Source organism: Panthera onca, chromosome D2 (assembly GCF_046562875.1).
Source record: "Panthera onca isolate mPanOnc1 chromosome D2, mPanOnc1 haplotype 2, whole genome shotgun sequence".
Classification (NCBI taxonomy): domain Eukaryota; kingdom Metazoa; phylum Chordata; class Mammalia; order Carnivora; family Felidae; genus Panthera; species Panthera onca.
The window spans coordinates 31,895,009-31,913,283 of record NC_138349.1 but is presented as its reverse complement, the minus strand read 5'-3'; the positions used below and the strand labels follow the sequence as shown (position 1 = coordinate 31,913,283).

Genomic DNA, 18,275 nt, shown 5'->3' with positions numbered 1-18,275 from the left:
CCCACTCTCTCTCTGCTCCTTGCTCATTTGCATCCTCTCTCTCTCTCTCTCAAAAAAGAATTCTAGCTGTAAGTTTTTGTGGGTGTTCTTTATCAAGCTGAGGAAGTTCCGTTCTAGTCTTGGTTTGCTGAAAATTTTTAGAATGAATTGGTATTGGATTTTGTCAGATGCTTTTTCTGCACCAATTGATATGATCATATGGTTTTTCTTCTTTAGCCTGTTGATGAGATGGATTACATTAATTGATTTTTGAATATTGAAATAGCCTTGTAATATCTGGAATAAATCCCGTTTGGTTGTGGTGTATAATTCTTTTTATATATTGTGGCATATTATTTGCTAACATTTGTTGAGGATTTTTGCATAGATATTCATGAGTGAAATCGGTCCTGGGTTTTCCCTTCTTGTAATGTATTTATCTGGTCCTGGTATTAGAGTAATGCTGGCCTCACAGAATGAGTCAAGAAGTGTTTCCTCCGTTTCTATTTTCTGGAAGAGATTCTAGAGAATTGGTATCATTTCTTCTAGAAATGTTTGTTAGAAATCACCAGTAAGCCAATCTGATCCTGGTGCTTTCTGTTTTGGAATGTTACTGATTATTGATTCAATTTCTTTAAAAGATAGAGGCCTATTCAGGTTATCTGTTTCTCCTTTTGTGAGTTTTAGTAGTTTGCATCTTTCAAGAAATTAGTTCATTTCATCTAGGCTATCAATTTTGTGGGCATAGAGTTTGTTCATAATACTGTTTTATTATCCTTTTCATGTTCAGTAGAGATGACTCTTATTTCATTTCTGATATTAGTTATTGGTATCTTCTTTCTTTTTTTTTCTCTGTTAGCCTGACAAGAGGTTTGTTATTTTTTATTTATTTCTTTTTTTCAAAAAAACAGTTTTTGTTCTCATTGACTTTTATTTATTGTTTTCCTATTTTCAGTTTCATTTATTTCTGCTCCAATTATTATTTATTTCCTTCTGCTTGATTTAGGCTTATATCCCTCTTCTTTGTCTAGTTTCCTAAAGTGGAAAGCTTATATTACTGATTCTACATCTTTCTTTTTTTTTTAATGTTTATTTCTTTATTTTGAGAGAGAGAGAGAGAAAGCAGGGGAGGGGCAGAGAGAGAGGGAGACAGAGAATCCCATGCGGGGCTCAAACCCACAAACCATGAGATCATGACTTGAGCCAGAACCAAGAGTTGGACACTTAACCACTGAGCCACCCTCTAGATCTTTCTTTTCTAATATGCGTATAATGCTATATATATTTCTCTCTAAGCACTGTTTCATTGATGTTATATTTTTATTTAAAATATATTTTAAAATTTCTCTAGAGACTTCTTTTTGACCCATGTATTATTTAAAAGTGTGTGTTTAATCTCCAGATATTTTGGGATTTTCCAAAATTCCAAATTATTGGTTCTAGTTTAATCCCACTGTAATCTGACATCATACTTTATATGACTTCTGTTCTTTTATATTTGTTAAGATATGTTTGTTTGCTTTAACTCATGGGGTGGAGCTCTTGGGCAATAAGGTTTCTTTTTTGAACACTTTGAAATATTGATATATTATGTAATATATAATTAATATACAGATATACCAAATAAACTGTTAAGTTTAAACTAAATCAGATAATTTCTTCTACTTGATTCTAAACAAAAACTTCGTGTCAAGTAAATTATTTTTAATGTTGTGGGAAATACAACATAATATTTAATGAAAGACCTTAACACAAAACCATATATATATATATATAATGCAGTGTATATATTGTCTAAAAATGTAGACTCCGCAGTCAGATCTAGGTTTGAATTCCAGTTCCCTACCTACTAATGTGTGACTTTGAACAAATTTCTTTACTTCTCTCTTCCTCAGGTTCTTTTATGGTTAAATAAAGATAATAATGCTTCTACCTTATAGGGTTATTATGAAAATTGCATGCTTCAATATCCACAAAGGGTTAAGAGCAATGCTTTGCCTTGGTAAGCATTCAAGAAATATTAAACAATAATGATAGTTAACTATTATTATTTGTAAATATATCTAAAATATATTTGTAGCAGGGGCACTTGGCTAGCTTGGTCAGCAAAAGATGAGACTCTTGATCTCGGGGTCATGAGTTTAAGCTCCACATTGGGCACAGAACTCACCAAAAATATACATATGTAAATATATGATTGATCAATATATTCACAAAAAAAGAGCCTGAAAGGAAATATACCTAAATATGTGGAAGTAAGATTATAGATGACTTCTCTTCTTTTAATTCTTCTGATTAAAGAAAAAAGTATTAATGTTATTATAAGAAACAATATTTTTTAAAAGGGAGCTCATTCTATCTGCAAATGCAGAAAAGACTTCTGCTTTAGCTATAGACCACCTTGGCCCAGGGTTCCACACGGCCCAGTTTAAGAACCACTGCCCTGTCACATGTCAAACACATGCTTAAGCACCCCTTTTTGAGGGGCTGCTCTGACCTTCTTTACTCAGTCTTGCCTCTCAGGCAGTCCGAGGCTTCAAAGGGGCTGGCCATGTGGGTGGGCCCACATTCCCATGGAGGCCATACTAACCATGGTAACTGGGTAAGAAATCAAACTTCCTCTCCTAGGTAGTCTGCTGACTTTGCATGGGTGCATGTGGGGGAGCCCTTTATGAGTTGTGAGGGGAATGTTGCCCTGGAGGGAGGGCCTTCCTCCTCTGGGACTCTCGCTGTCTGCTTCCCTCCACTAGCAGTTAGGCTTGGGTCCTGAGAGCAGGGCTCAGGCCACACAGCTTGGAGCTGTTAGTTTTGTGGGTACGTGAGATCCTCCTCATCTGACATGTTCTACCTTTCAGTGTCTCTGAAGTCGTACTATGACTTGCCCAATCAAAAGCTCCATTTCTATTTAGTGTTTCAGCAAGTTCCTCCCACCTCCCTTCTCTAATTTCCATTGGCTTACGGCCACTTCCCTTTCCAAGTCTGGCCAAATGGCGGAAGTCCCTCAACTATCAGCCAATCCAATACTACAGTGTTATATAATATCTAGAAATAACATAGATTTTTAAAAATAATTTGTACATATATCTTTTCAATACCTGGTTTTTCAACATTCTCAGAAATTCTTAGCCACTAAAAAACTATTTGTACATACATTGAAAATTCCTCCTCAAATTGTAATTTCCCTCCTCAAATTTTTCAAGCACCCAGGGAGCTGAGCAGAAAAGGGCCCCTGGTTTTGCTGCCTGTGGGACTCAGCGGAATGTCCGCAGACCCTTCTGGCACACTTCTCCTTTAGGGCCTGCACCTCACTCGGCTGCAAAGTCAGCCTCCAGTAGCCGACTCTCTGGCTTCACTTGACCACAGCTTTGCTCAACAACTTCTTCCTGGTTCTTGAAACAGTTCGCTTTTCTCTGTTTCTTACCGGCTGTCCCTCTAGCTGCTTCTTTCTTCCCGTGACCTTCCCACCCCCACCCCCCACCCCACTCCCTTCCTCACCAGGCAGTCCCCGAGGTCAGAAAAGTCTGCTTCACACCTGTTCTTTTTCCTTCCTTCCATTGGCGCTATCCACATAGACCTCCCTCGCTTTTCCCCACATTCCCACTATTTGTTTTCTGGTTTGTTGCTGTTGTTCCTTACCTTTTAACATAAAACTAATACATACAGATGAGGAAAGGTAGGTAAATCCCAGGTAAGGTTCTAGGGGCTCCATCTTCCTGGATATTGACTGTTGGGACTGGCTTAAAGACACAAGAAAAAGACATGAAAACCCCCACTCCATCTCTTTAATGGTTCCTCTCTTCCCACAGAAATATTTTCTTAAGGGCAGAGATGAAAATTATGAACTTGGTGCTAAGAACCTTTTGAGGTCCATGGAGCGATGCAGTAGTCCCCGTGTTAAATTTATCCAGATAGATTAAAATTCAAGAAGCTACAGGTCAAAAAAAAAAAAAAAAAAAGTAATGAATATTCACTGCAGAAAAATTAAAATATAACAAGTCAAAAGGCAAAGATAAAAAACAGGCTGCAACCTCATCCATCCGCAACAACATTGTAGCAATGCAATAATGCTTGCAGTCTTCGTTCTTTTTTTTTTTTAATTATATTTTATTTATTTTTGAGAGAGAGACTGTAGGCGGGAGAGGGCAGACAGAGGGAGACGGAGGGTCCAAAACAGGCTCTGGGCTGACAGGCTGACAGCAGCGAGTCCCAAGAGGGGCTCAAACTCACAAACAATGAGATCATGACCTGTGCTGAAGTCAGACGCTCAACCGACCGAACCACCCAGGGGCCTCTGCAGGCTTCTTTGCTGATGCCTGTACAGAACACGGGCCCTCGGGCCCTCATTGAGAATTCCAGGAGGTGAAAATCTCCGGAAACACAAGGCTGTTTTGCTGTAGTTTTTGTTTTCAAGTTTCCAGCAAATTTATTGGGCTGCACAACCTGACCCAAAGTGATACAATGCTATTTACAGCCTTTATCCCACTTAGTGTGAATATTCATGTGTCACTGAAGAAATTTTAGTGGGTTTGATTGTGAGTTCAGACACATTGAGGGTGTTCTGTTATCCTCAGACTACTGAGGCTACTGTTATCCTCAGCTCCCTTTACACATGAGGAAAGGGATTTTGTTATACTTACTGTTTTATCACTTGCTTTCTGCACTTAATGATATGTCTCGAACATCTTTCATTTCAGTGAATATTAATCTACAGCCTTATCTCTAGTGATTACGTTATGTCCTATCGTGTGACTGGTTTTAGCCGGTCCCCTGTTGTGTTCACACCCTTCCTTTTGATGCATTTCTCCATGAGATCGTTCAGTAGAGGACTGTCCAGTGTCCCCCTCAAACCTTTGACTCTGAGAAGCCAGCATATCCCAGTACTTACTTACTGGCTCCTTAAAAGGGAGCCCTTCCTGCATCTTGACCATCTCCTTTTTACATTTTTTATTTTTCGTTATTCTAGCATAAAGGTTCTCAGCCTCTGTATGTCTCTGTCCAATTCCCCAGTATTTGAAAAATCCACTTTGCCATTATTGGGGCAGGATCTGAAATGGCAGATATCTCTCACTTCATCAACGTGGCCTCTTTTGCTTCCTGCCCTTAACTGACCTACTTCCCTCTCTGTGTGACATTGTTTCAGAAGACTACATGTCATCTCCGTGGTGACATCTCTTAGGTCCATATTCCTAGCCTGATGCTAAATATTTGGTCAAATGGGTCCTTTTTTAATATCATTTAATTTTGATGCTATTCCCATGGTTGCCCCTAAAATTGTCTTGTGGTGCTTATATTAATTTCCTGTGGCTGCTGTGACAAATCATCATAAACTTGGGGGCTTAAAACAACAGAAATGTATTCTTTCACAGTTCAGGGAGCCAAGAGTCCAAAACCAAGGTGTGGACAGAGCCATGCTCCCTCTGAAGACCTAGGGGAGAATCTTCCCTGCCTCTTCCGGCATCTGGCAGCTGCCAGTGTTACTTGTTGGCTGTGTGGCCAAAATTGCAGTCTTCATCTTGGACTTCTCTTCTCCTTGTGTCTCTCTTCTGTGTCTCTTATGAGGACACTCGTCATTGAGTTTAGGGTCCACCCAGATGATCCAGGGTGATCTTATCTTGACATGACATCTGCAAAGACCCTTTTTCCAAATTAGGTCACATTCACAGACTCTAGGGATCAACACGCGGACATAACTTTTGGGAAGTCGCCATTGGACTCAATGGGAAGTCGCCATTGGACACAGCACAGGTCTTCCCAAGCCTAGGGATTGATTTTTTTTTTTCCCTTCATACTTTCCAAGGGGGATCTCTTACTTTCCCAATCCCCACTCAGGAGAGTCCATACCCATTGGAGATCTTTCAGTCATGTGGAGTTTGCAGAGGTAAAACAATGATCATGAAAAATTTGGTTCCTTTCTTCTGCTGATCCACAAAAGAATCCCAAGTCAGTCCTTTCACATACATTAAATATATCTTCTTTAGCAAACTGAGTGTTTTAACTTAGGCTAAAACTAGGAACAGTTTACTTTATCCCAAGGACCAAAGGTTAAACTGCAAGGAGGAAGGAATGATTTCTTGAGGACCTAGAATATAGTAAGTACTATTATAGTATGTCTTTTTCATGTCAACCCTGAGTCTTATAGTCCATTTTCCCTACTTTAAAGAATAGAAAATTGAGGCTCAGAGAGGTTAAGTAACTTGTTAAAAAATCACACAGTAACTAGCAGGACCCAGCTCCGTCAAAACCAACAGCCTTTGGATTTTGCCTCTATACCAAAATGAGTTTTGGATTTTTATAGATAAGTGCAACATATAAACAGAAAATAACTCAGAGTTCACTAATAATAGCAAAAAAACCTAGAAGCTTGGTCCTTTACTGCCAGTTCATTACTCTTTCCTTCCCACCATACTCCCCATTCAGAACAGAGGGCATCATTTGAAGTGACAGAAAGACACATGCTCTGAGCTCAGAGATAGCCTGAACGTTGGCGTTGGAGTCGGAGTCTATGCCGGCTTCACTGCTTGGTGACAGTTGCTTCTGGACCAATCATCTGTCACCTCTGAAGCTCAGCTCCCTTACCCGTAAAATGGGATGATAACGACATCCACCTCTGCATTTTTGTGAGCCATAGAGACTACGTGCTAAAGGACACGGTACAAGGTGTTCCCCAAATGGTAGCTATCACAAGTATGTGTAATGCAATCCCATGTTTCTTTAAAATAAGAGGTTTTTTTATTATAAAAGGAAAAGAGTAGAAAGTAACACTTCCCTACTCCTGAAAGAACCCAGTCCTAGTCCCTAGCTACTGTTAACAGTCTCTTCTTTTTTTTTTAAGATTTTTTAAATAAACTTTTTAAACTTTATTTATTTTGAGAGAGAGAGAACATGAGCCAGAGAGGGGCATAGAGAGAGGGAGAGAGAGAGAATCCCAAACAGACTCTGTGCTGCTAGCACAGAGCCCTACGTGGGTCTCAAACCCACGAACTGTGAGATCATGACTTGAGCCGAAATCAAGAGTCAGAGGCTTAACTGACTGAGCCACCCAGGCGCCCCAACAGTCTCTTCTGTAAGGTTCCACAAATATTCCATGCATTTGGAAGTCTATATCCATTTGTTACACAGTAAGCTCATACTAGTTCACAGCTTCCTTGTTACTAAATCGTCCCAGGTGAGTTCTCCAGGAAGCCAACTCTGAGATGGACTTTAGTGTACAGAATGCTTACGAGGTGGTGCTGGTGGGACTAACATCTGTGTAAGGGAGAGAAGGAGCAGGAGTGGACAGAGGGAGAAGTCAAGGTCTTGGACAGCCTCGGCCAACCCCACAGAGCTCCAGAGTGACACTCCCACCACTGTGGGAGAACCAGCCTGGGCAGGGCACGCTCTCAGGCAAGACGGCCATCTCTGAAAAAGATGACAGCACAGGGCCGTCTACCAAGAGTGCTCCCTAAAGCTGGACAACAAGTCCTTCTGAAGGGGGTGCCAGCAGCACCCGGCGTCCACCTCAGTAACGTCAGGATGACTTGAGAACCCTGACGAAACATGGTACCTGACCTCCCGGCCCTCTTGCCTAACAGCTGGAAGACCCAAACCCTGTAGACCCCGTGAGTCTGGACGCATGGGGCTGTGTCCACTTTAAACTCACTTTATGGAAGTTTTTACTGTCCAAGGACAGTCACCATCACTTTTTCTTCCCCTTCTGACAGCAGAGCTTCTGGTTCCTCTTTGGCTGGGATGTATGGCGAAGAGTGGGGGGGAGTTGGCGGGGGGAAGCAATTAAGTTTCAACGCACATTTCTCTGACAAATAATGAAAACGGAAAGTGGCCGAGGATACCCACCCTGTAAAAGACAAGCACAGAGGGTCATTCACACAGTGACAACAGCCCTTCCCACCTACTTCCTTTTTCAGTGACCTTTCAGTGTTTTCCTTTGTTTAGCATGTGCTGAATCAACCCCCAGGGTAAGAATTTGGGGCCACTGCCCCCTAGTCTGAGAAGACAGGTGCCATTGTCTCGCCCAGACAATGCCCCCAAGGGGGGCTGCTGTGTAGCTCGGCATACTCTGTGGTGGCCCCACAATTTCCCTGCCCTTCCCTCCCACTGCCTCCCTGAAACTTAGGCAATCACTCATCCATAGGGAAGCAAAGACTGGGAAGGGGTAGACCAGGCTCCATCCTGGGGATGGACACTTGCCTGAAAGCAAGAGTTTGGTTTTGGTTTTGGTTTGGTTTTCTTGTTTGTTTGTTTTGCAAGAGTTTGGCTTTAATCAATATTACCGGGTTTGCACCTGGCTGGCTCAGTCATAGAGCATGCAACTCTTAATCTGAGGGTCGTGAGTTCAAACCCCACATTTGGCCTAGAGCTTACTTGAAAAATATATGTCTAGGGGCACCTGGATGACTCAAGTCAATTAAGTGTCTGACTCTTGATTTTGGCTCAGGTCATGGTCTCACGTTGGTGAGACAGAGCCCTGCATCAGGCTCTGTGCTGACAGCACAGAGCCTGCTTGGGATTCTCTCTCTCTCTCTCTCTCTCTCTCTCTCTCTCTTCTGCCACTACCCCCACCTCTCAAAAATAAATAAACTTAAGAAAGAAAGAAAGAAAGAAAGAAAGAAAGAAAGAAAGAAAGAGAGAAAAAAAGAAAGTAAGGGAAAGAGAAAGAAAGAAAGAAAGAAAGAAAGAGAAAGAAAGGGCAAGAAAGAAAGAAAGAAAAAATTTATATATATATTACCAGTGGGAATGTAAAATGGTACAATCATTTTGAAAAACAGTTCAGCACTTTCTTATAAAGTTAAACAAACACCCCAAGAGCTAACCATTCCACTCCTAAATAAATGAAAACCCATATTCACACAATGACTTGTACAGGAATGTTCATAGCAGCTTTATTCATAATAGCTAAAGCTGGAGACAACCCAAATGCCCATCAGCTAAAAAATTGTGATATATTCTTTTTAAAAAATTTTTTTAAGTTTATTTTATCTGAAAGAGAGAGGGAGATAGGGAACCCTAAGTAGGCTGTGCACTTGTAGGACTCAAACCCATGAATGGCGAGATCACAATCTGAGCCGAAACCAAGAGTCTGACACTAAACCAACTAAGCCACCCAGGCAGCATGTGACATATTCTTGCAATAGAATACTTATCTGCAATAAAAAGGAATTGATATACACTATGGATATACATGAAATATGAATGAAACTCAAAAAACATGCTGAATGAAAAAAAGTCAGACACAAAACACATACTGTATGATTCCATTTATATAAAACTCTAAGAAAGTCAATTTAATCTACAGTGACAGAAAGCGGAAAAGAAGAAAAAGGGGTATGAATGGACATGCTTAGGAAAAAGAAAAATATGCTCCAAAATATTAAGGTACTGGCTCACTTGGGGATGGGTGATGTTGGAGAGCATTATAAACGACTTTTACTTTAGGGGCGCCTGGTGGCTCGGTCGGTTAAATGTCCAACTTCGGCTCAGGTCATGATCTCAAGGTTGGTGAGTTCGAGCCCTGCGTCAGGCTCTGTGCTGACAGCTCAGAGCCTGGAGCCTGCTTCAGATTCTGTGTTTCCCTCTCTCTCTGCCCCTCTCCCACTCATACTCTGTCTCTTTGTCTCTCAAAAAATAAACATTTAAAAAAAATTTAAAATAATAAACGACTTTTACTTTATACGATTCTGTACTTTAAAAATTTCACAAGATGGGGGCGCCTGCGTGGCTCAGTTGGTTAAGCGTCCGATTCCAGCTCAGGTCATGATTTCACAGTTCATGCATTTGAGTCCCGAGTCGGGCTCTGTGCTGACAGCTCAGAACATGGAACCTGCTTCAGATTCTGTGTCTGCCTCTCTCTCTCTCTCAAAAATAAATAAACATTAAAAAAATTTTTACCATATGATCCAGCTACTCTACTCATAAATATATACCCAAGGTAAATGAAAACATACATCCACATAAAAACCATACACAAATGTTCATAGCAGCATTATTCATAATAGCCAAAAGGTGGAAACAACTCAAATGTCCATCAACTGATGAACGAATAAATAAAATGTGCTTATATCCATATACATATGGTGGATTATTTGGCAATAAAAAAATGAAATACTGGGGTGCCTGGGTGGCTCAGTTGGTTAAGCGTCCAATTCTTGATCTCAGCTCGAGTCTTGATCTTAAGGTAGTGAGTTCAAGCTCAGCGCTGGGCTCTACACAGGGAGTGAAGCTGACCTAACATAATGATAATAATGGGGGTGCCTTGGTTGGCTCAGTTGGTTGAGTGTCTGATTGTTGATTTCGGTCATGATCCCAGCGTCATGGGATCGAGCTCGTCATCAGACTCCATGCTCAGCATGGAGATTCTGATCTTAAGATTATAGAAATTATTATATATCTCTCCCTCTGCCCCCTCTCCTGTTCATGCTCTCTCTCTCTAAAATGAAAATAATAATAATTTTAAAAATAAAATACTGATATGTGCCCCAATATAAATGATCTTTGAAAACACTATGCTAAGTGATAAAAAATTGTCAGATTAAAAATATTTATAATAAATATGACAGGATTAATAAAAAGGTCTCTTTCTAGAAGGCTTCCTGAGTGGCTTACTCGGTTAAGCATCTGACTCTTGATTTTGGCTCAGGTCATGATCTTACAGTTGTGAGATCAAGCACTGCTTCAGACTCTGCGTTTAGTATGAAGCCTGCTTGGAATTCTCTCCCTCTCTCTCTCTCTGCCCTTCCCCCACTCATGCAGTCTCTTACTCTCGCTCAAAATAAATAAATAAACATGAAAGAAAGAAAGAAAGGCCTCATTCTAGAAAAGAAAAAAGAACCTGGTTGGTAAAGGCAAAGGAAATGAAGACAATTGCACTGAGGGAACTAATAGTAAACAAACATGTAACAAGATTCATAATTGCTAGTAATCAAAGAAATACAAATTAAAGCAACAGCATTCTGAATGCTGGCATTAATATTATCAACCTGCATGGTTGCCTTGGATTCTGGACCCTTCAGCAAATAGACCTAGTTTCCCCTTCTCTCATTTACATAGAGGTAAATTAGTGCTCTATAATATAATATAATATAATATAATATAATATAATATAATATAATATAATATAACATAATAATCAATATAATATAATGATATGATATAATAACCTCATGATCTACCCAAAGTTAAAATTAACTCCTATGGGATAACTGGGTGGCTCAGTCAGTTAAGCATCTGACTTGATACTCTTGATATTGGCTCAGGTCATGATCTCACGGTTGTGAGATCAAGCCCCGCATTGGGCTCCACGCTTAGCATGGAGCCTGCTTGGGATTCTCTCTCTTCCCCTCCTCCCAACCCTTCCCCACTCACGCGCATGTTCTCTCTCCCTCTCTTTCTCTCAAAATAAATAAATAAACTTAAAAAAAATTACCTCCCATTTTTTTCTCCTTTTTCCCCACCTCATGCCCCATATGTTCTCCGGAAAAAGAAAGTTACTGAACATGGGTAAAAACACACTGCTTCCAATCCAATAGTAATAATATTAATTATAACAATAATAATAATAATAATTCGTATGAACTTTTTAACCTATAAGCTACCAGATGTCTCATGATTCCTTCAGACATGGTTTAGCAGGCTTATTCGGTGGCTCTGATGGGGGTCATATCTCCCACCACTTAGAGCTTTCCCTGACTCCTCACCCTTCTGCCTTGTGTTCTTCCTAAGACCCCTGCCACTGCAGCTACACAGGATTGATCCAGGAATTCTTTCTCCTTCTTTCAACTTTGTGCTCCCCACAAATTTGCCACTTAACAACAGGGGCAGGACCTCTCTGAAACATACCCTTAAGCCTCTTGTTTGACTCTTGCCACAAATTCCCCCTCCGTTTATAAAACAAGGTACTCATTGTTTTTATTTTATTTTATTTTTAAGATTTTATTTTTAAGTGATCTCTATACCCAACGTAGAGCTTGAACCTACAACCCCAAGATCAAGAGTCACAGGCTTCACCAACTGAGCTACATTGTTGTGCTTTTAAAGTGATGCTGTTAAGTTAGCCTAAAAGCAAAAATAATTTAATTACAATATTTAATGCTAGTTCACTGGTACAGTCTTATACCACTAACAGAAGTGGAAAATGAGGGGCTCCTGGGTGGCTCAGTTGGTTAAGCGGCCGACTTCGGCTCAGGTCATGATCTCACGGTCAGTGAGTTCGAGCCCCGCGTCGGGCTCTGTGCTGACAGCTCAGAGCCTGGAGCCTGTTTCAGATTCTGTGTCTCCCTCTCTCTGACCCTCCCCCGTTCATGCTCTGTCTCTCTCTGTCTCAAAAATAAATAAACGTTAAAAAAAAAAAAAAGAAGTGGAAAATGATATAAGGTCATTAAATTGTGCATTTTTCTTGATTCTGTGAATGTGTGCCTGTGGGGGTACATGAATATATGCATTACAGTAACATTGATAATGGCAAAAATATATATATTGTGTCTTCTAAATGCACAGCAACAGGGGAACAGTTAAATTGTGAGCCTGCCCCCTTGCAAAAACTAATTGGAATCAGGATAGACCACTGACCCTATCCACTAGCTGACCAGTGACTGGCCTGGCAAACAAAAAAGATGAACGGAGCCTTGCTCCCTTGCTCTCTTAAATTAAGCAATACCTATTGCCAACTGAGTAGGTGTCAGAGCTGGAACGTCATCTAGAGCAGTGGTTCTCCGCCTTTAATCTTCATGAAGATCACCTCAAGAGCTTGGTAAAATACAAGTTGCTGGGCCCAACAGAGTTTCTGATTCAGTAGTCTGGGGTGAGGCCCAAGAATTTGCATTTCTGACAAGCTCCCGGTTGATTCTGTTGCTGCTGGCCCAGGGACCACACTGGGAGAACCACTGATCTTGGCATTACCAAGGTGCCCTTATTTCTGGACCATGGGCACACAGCAGATGTGCAAATGGGGGAAGGACAGAGGTCACAGAAAGAACTAAAGACCAACTGTGGTTCCCGACTACTTTCTGTTTTCTGTGAGCCCAGCTATACTTGGTTTCCTGATTTGAGGTTCTATGTGACCTCTTTGTTTCTTGTTTTTTTAATTTTTTAAAATGTTTTTATTTATTTTTGAGAAAGAGGGAGAGTCAGACAGAGCACAAGCTGGGGAGGGGCAGAGAGAGAGACACAGAATCTGAAGCAGGCTCTAGGCTCTGAGCTGTCAGCGCAGAGCCTGACGCGGGGCTCCAACCCACCAACTGAGAGGTCATGACCTGAGCTGAACTCAGATGCTCAACCGACTGAGGACTGAGCCACCCAGGCGCCCCATGACCTCTTTGTATGTTTACACTAAACTCCCCTTCGTTTAACTTAACTTGAGTGAGGCTCTTTGCACTATAAAAAGCCTGCCTAGGGAACCCTGGGTGGCTCAGTTGGTTAAGCAACTGCCTCTTGATTTCAGCTCATGTCCTGATCTCATGGTCGTGCACTGGGCTCCAGGCTGGGCATGGAGCCTGCTTAAAATTCTTGCTCTCCTTCTCCCCCCTGCCCCTCCCCAGCTTGTTTGCACATGTAGGTGCACGCAGGTGCATTTTAAATCAATCAATCATCAATCAATCAATCCTACCTAGAACAAAGTTGAATGAATATTATGTCCTTCAATGGAGACAAAGTGCATTATCTTGATTCCATTCCAGCCCCCCCCCCCCATGTAACCAAGGTAATGTTTTGGTATGTATCTGTCCACATCTTTCCCTAAAGCTCCTTATATACATATATGCAAACATTTTACTATTTCTGTTAAAAAAATTAAATTGATCTGAGTTAGCATTCAGATTCTGTTATAGACATGTGTATGGCTTAGACAAGCTGAAGTTTACTTCTATTTTGCGTAACGGTCCCAAGGTGGGTGGTCCAAAACTGGTGAGGTGCTTCTATCCTCTGAGGTCATCTCAATGTCCCCAGTACCCTGGGATCATGACCTGAGTGGAAATCAAGAGTCGGTCGCTCAACTGACTGAGCCACCCAGGTGCCCCGAGAGATGATTGACTTCCTGATGCTTCTACTCACACACTTCAGAGAGGGTAGATGTTGATCCTTGATGACATCTGCTATAACTACTTCCTCCAATCTCTTCTTTCTTTATAGATTTTTATGTAGATATTTGTAAGTTTTACTGTGTTCCAGCAGTCCAATTGCTTCCTTATTCCTGTTTCCTGACGTATGTTAGAAGGTAGTAGAAGATAGTTAGGATTGTAAGAATTGAAATTCCACCATTCTTAATCTTGCTCTGCAGCTCTGGGTGACTGAACAGATCTCACAGCCTCCTAAGCCCTCTTCCCACCTCTGAGGGCCTAACATCACTGACAGTGGCACGGAGCACACAGGGTCTGATGAGGATTAAATGACATAATGCATAGAATGCACCGAACCCCACAGGTACAGTCACATGGACCAATATTTAGCCAGGATGCCCCATAATGGCCCTATAGCGAGACACTGAAACACATTCATTCATCTAGAACGTGCATTTCTATAAGGGAATCACTCATTGCAGGAAGAAAATTATAGCCATCATCAGGAAAGCAAGAAGCCCTCAGTTCAGCTGTTCCACTGGCTGCATGAGCCCTTTCAGTTATATTTTAGGAAAATTAAAAATGAGCTCTCACACCCAGAGCCCTTCTCCCCAGCTCCTGGCCAGGCTGCACTGCCTCCCGGACCACTGAACAGCACTCAGAGCCCACTGCCCTCTGCACTGTTTCTGCACCTGTGCAGCCAGCTCTAAGTAAAACCCTACCAGCATTTTCCCACTCTATCATACTGTACCTTTGAAATACCACTGTGACAGCCTCCAGCCACACTGAGATGTCCGGGCAGTCCCAGTTAGCTCCTTACGTACAAACTACTATTTACATTAGTGCTACGGTTACAGATTTGCATAGATCGGGAGTGACCTGCTTCTAACACTATTTTCCCCACAGGCCTATTATTTGTACTGCTTGACTTTGCAAAACATAAGGTTTTTCAGGAATGTGTAGGTGTTGGGCCCTAGTATGTACAGCCTCACACCCTCTTGTTCATACCTTTGTTGTTTTGTTTTGTTTTGTTTTGTTTTGTTTTGTTTTTTTAACGTTTATTTATTTTTGAGACAGAGAGAGACAGAGCATGAACGGGGGAGGGGCAGAGAGAGAGGGAGACACAGAATCGGAAGCAGGCTCCAGGCTCTGAGCCGTCAGCCCAGAGCCCGACGCGGGGCTCGAGCTCCTGGACCGCGAGATCGTGACCTGAGCTGAAGTCAGACGCTTAACCGACTGAGCCACCCAGGCGCCCCTCTTGTTCATACCTTTGATCCGGGCATTGTTTGGGGACACAACTGCACACAGGCTTCAGCCTGCCTTCCGTGGCCGTGCCTCACCCCTGACCCCCGCAGGGTTTCTCTGATGTGGTGGTGTGGACTGCCTGCAAGAGCGTGCTCGATACTGGCTCACCGTGCAACACAGAGGTGCCAGGGTGTTACAACCCCTTCGGCAATGCTGTGTCAGTGCTGGATGGGAGCCAGTGAATGAAGACCTATAAATGCTTCTCCCTTTCATCCCTCAGATGGTCACTTTGAGGCACATTCTGTGCGGTTCCTCACAAGTTCCTGTTGGCATCAAAGCCCCGTTGTCCACAGCACAGACCAATGCAACTGGCTCGGCTTTCTCCTTTCCTGGCCAGGCTGCCTAGGCCCTCATTCTTGCTTTCTGGGATCACCTCCACAGTTAAGCCCTACACACATGTCCTAGTCTCAGGCTTTTCTTTCTGGGAGAACTAAGATAGCATGGGCTGCATTAGAGTCAAAACACCTTTACTTACTGTTGGTCAACAGTCATTGCCCAATCCTTCCAAAGGCCTTCATCATCTCTTCCCCAGGATCCCCTGGACCTCCTTATGATGGCTACCTGAAGCTCTAAAGCCTTCATCTAGAATCTTCTGTTTGGAGGGGTACCTGGGTGGCTCAGTTGGTTAAGCATCCGATTTTTGCTCGGGTCATGACCTCACGGTTTGTGAGTTCAAGCCCCGCATCAGATCTTCTGTCTCCCTCTGTCTCTGCCCGTCCCCCCTACTCAAAAATAAATAAACATTTTTTTAAAAGGGAGGTGGTGCCTGGGCGGCTCGGTCGATTAAGTTTCTGGCTCTTGGTTTTGGCTCAGTTCATGATCTTGCAGTTTCATGAGTTCGAGCCCTGTTTGGGATTCTCTCTCTCTCCCTCTCTCTTTGCCCCTCCCCACTCTCCTCTCTGTCTCTCTCAAGATTAATAAACTTAAAAAAAAACCCAAAAAACCAGAATCTTCTGTGTGATTTGGATAGAAGGAGCCAAGTCTTCAGCATATGCCCCAGTGTCTAGGTTGAACAGAAGTATCTCTTCCATGGGCACCTGGGTGGCTCAGTCGATTAAGCATCCGACTCTTGATCTCGGCTCAGGTCACCATCTAATAGCTGGTGAGTTCAAGCCTTGTGTTAGGCTCTGCTCTGACAGCATGGAACTGTTTGGGATTCTCTCTCTCTCTACCCCTACCTCGCATGTGTGTTCTCTCTCTCTCTCTCTCTCTCTCTCTCTCTCTCTCAAAATAAATAAATAAACTTAGAAAAAAAGAAAAAGAAGCAGCACGTATGTATGGAGGCCTGGTCTGAATCCTGAACAGGGACAGACTCTGACAGCTCCAGCTCTCAGCTGTACCCCAGGATTCAGAAAAACTGCAGCCAAAAGTGGGTTTATGGATCCCAGCCCTTCCCTCCTTGTCACATTCAAGATGAGCTCAGAAGGGAGGGAGACCATTCCTAAGACCCGTACTTTCCACTGGGGCGCTCCCTTCTTACACTTTGACACTGGATGTGTGCGTACATGTCCATGTGCGTGTGTACACGTGAGCCTGGTTTTGTCTTCTTGTTCTCTGCATTCTTTGTATCCTAAAATCTAGGTTATTAACTCTTAGACTTTGGGATTTCACAGAATAGTAAATACAAGACATGTTTTTTAAATTGTAAAGCTGTCAGGGGTGCCTAGGTGGCTTAGTCGCTTGAGGGTCTGACTTCAGCTGAGGTCATGATCTCACGGTTCCTGAGTTCAAGCCCCACGTCGGGGTCTGTGCTGACAGCTCAGAGCCTGGAGCCTGCTTAGGATTCTGTGTCTCCCTCTCTCTCTGCCCCTCCCTCGCTCGCACTCTCTCTCTCTCTCTCTCAAAATAAATAAACATTAAAAAAATAAAATATTTAAATTGTAAAGCTGTCATAATTTATTTCACCTTAGAGAGAAATTCATAACACACAATCCATGGTTCTACAATCTTCTTTCTGTCATCTGCCATAAGGCTTAATGAAGTCTCACCATTATTCTGGGAGTTCTCTTTGTTCTGCAAATGCATTCTGTAGCTTTAATATTCAATGAATCATCACAATTCAAAAGGTCAGCAAATAGTTTGTTTAATCCCCAAACAACATCCTTGTATGTTCCAGTGGGAGTCCAGCCAGTACTGTTCTCTCGGTAAACTTAGACATATTTCACCTGCCTTGGCGATGCTGGTCAAACATTCATGCTAGGGGGTACCATGTTGTGCATGGTGGGAACTGTAGTTTCAAAGTGAAAATATCCACCCTGGTGGTTACCCTCTGAGGGGGTTACGGTTGGCTGAAAGCAATGCGGCTTGTTTGGATCAGAAAAATGCACTTGACACACACAAGGTAAATTGGCCTCAAGTTTTGCAACCTCCCTAAAAGCAGCTTGTCTCTCACAGAAACCCTGAGTGGAATCAGACTGACATCCGGAACCCTTGGGAACCGTCAGCCCACTTCGAGTGGTGACCAGTGTTAGCATTGCTGCAGCCTCCACCCTGAGCACCCAGGAACAGGTGAGGTGGGCCCAACACAATACCGTGCAGGACCTTGCAAGACATGCAGCCTCTCACAGTGGCATCGAAGTCCTGTAGGCTCTTTATCAGCCTTCCTCTCCCTCCCGCTCCCTTGCCCAAAGGAGTCTGGTTTATGCAGTTTGGCAAATGAACAAATGGTGCCCCAAATAATATAAAACAAGTTAAAAGGACAACATTGAACTTGAAAATTTGTACTTAGCTTTAATTCACACGGAGGTGGTTTTATTTGCCTGGGTACAATGATCACTCTGTACTCCAAGTTTATTGTACAAAATTAGAACAAACCAGTCCCCTAATATGTAATTCCTTTCTCAGTTTAAAAAAGGCAACTCTAAAGGCTTTTTTTTAATTCTTCAGGTTCTTAAGAAAAGGAGACTATTTTTAAAAATTGATTGTTCAGGGCGCCTGGGTGGCTCA

General features: G+C 42.4%; 1 long non-coding RNA gene across 3 annotated transcripts in view; it reads left to right on the top strand.

Annotated features, from left to right (window-relative positions):
* Positions 1-18,275, top strand: part of LOC132685622 (uncharacterized) — a 91,505-nt gene that overhangs the window by 16,243 nt on the left and 56,987 nt on the right. For all 3 annotated transcript variants that reach the window (XR_009613224.3, XR_013550540.2, XR_014135344.1), the window contains exon 2: positions 17,724-17,837. This is a non-coding gene — a long non-coding RNA (uncharacterized LOC132685622). The remainder of the gene's footprint in view (positions 1-17,723; positions 17,838-18,275) is intronic.